The 988-nt window shown below is 45.0% G+C and overlaps 1 non-coding gene across 1 annotated transcript; it reads left to right on the top strand.

Annotated features, from left to right (window-relative positions):
• Positions 1-284: 284 nt before the first annotated feature.
• On the top strand, positions 285-366 carry trnas-gcu (transfer RNA serine (anticodon GCU)). The gene has a single exon. It is a non-coding gene; the product is annotated as a tRNA-Ser (tRNA).
• The last annotated feature ends 622 nt before the right edge of the window (positions 367-988 follow it).

The following is a 988-nucleotide window of genomic DNA, read 5'->3' as shown; positions in this document are numbered from 1 at the left end:
TTATTGTAAGAACACCTCCTGCTGTCTCGGGTTCTTCATTCCGTTGACTTCAAATTTCACAGAATTCAACTGACCTTGTTACATAGTCATTTCCTCATTTTTGTTCAGAAAAATGTGTGCACAGTGTGACAGTGGGAGTGCACTTGCCCCACAACCCAGGGGTCAGACCATCGTCTTGGACTGTGTTGTTTCTCATTTCACCAACACCAGGGAGAAACATCTGCTGCTCTGCATAATTTACGAAATTCAATTATTCATAAGGTCATAGCTTTTCCAGCGTCTGTGACGAGGTGGCCGAGAGGTTAAGGCGATGGACTGCTAATCCATTGTGCTCTGCACGCGTGGGTTCGAATCCCACTCTCGTCGCTGTCATTAACGGCTTTCAATGGTGCTGTTTTCAGCTGTTGCATTAAAACTGGAGCTCCAACGGTCAGTTTATATGCTTTGTCGCTATTACAAAATCGCAAGGAATAGTTTGTGCCGTTTGACGAAACTGCATTGAAATGGAGGTTGCTTTGGGATAATGAAACGAAACGCGATTTTGTTTCTTCATTACAAGCTGCTGTGAACGTTTTTTCGTATGAAAGACATCCAGGAAAATCAAATACCGAGAGCTGCGAAGTGCATGTTTATGCAAAGGGATTCTTAATGAATGTTTTGTCAGATGAAATCTGGAGGAGGTTGAGTAGAAGTTATTCATCCTGGTGAGAAGAGAACAGCGAGACAGCACAAAATAATGGAGATATTTCAAAGGGGCAGGGTGTGGGTTTAGGGGCACAGAGAACTGGGTGTAAATGCACAGTGGAGAATTGCCGCTGTGGGTGCCGTGCATGCGCACGGAGAGACTTACACATTGGTCTCGCCCTCGCCCCTTGCTCTCGCCATTGATGAATGCTGGACATAAGGCACAGATAAACACAAGATGTGGGAAGCAAGCTCCTTCTCGTTATGCACACACTGGATGCTTCACATTGAACTATGAACAACT

This window comes from Chiloscyllium punctatum, chromosome 14 (genome assembly GCF_047496795.1).
Source record: "Chiloscyllium punctatum isolate Juve2018m chromosome 14, sChiPun1.3, whole genome shotgun sequence".
Classification (NCBI taxonomy): domain Eukaryota; kingdom Metazoa; phylum Chordata; class Chondrichthyes; order Orectolobiformes; family Hemiscylliidae; genus Chiloscyllium; species Chiloscyllium punctatum.
Note: the sequence above shows the minus strand (reverse complement) of the source record. Positions and strands in the feature narration are given on the sequence as shown.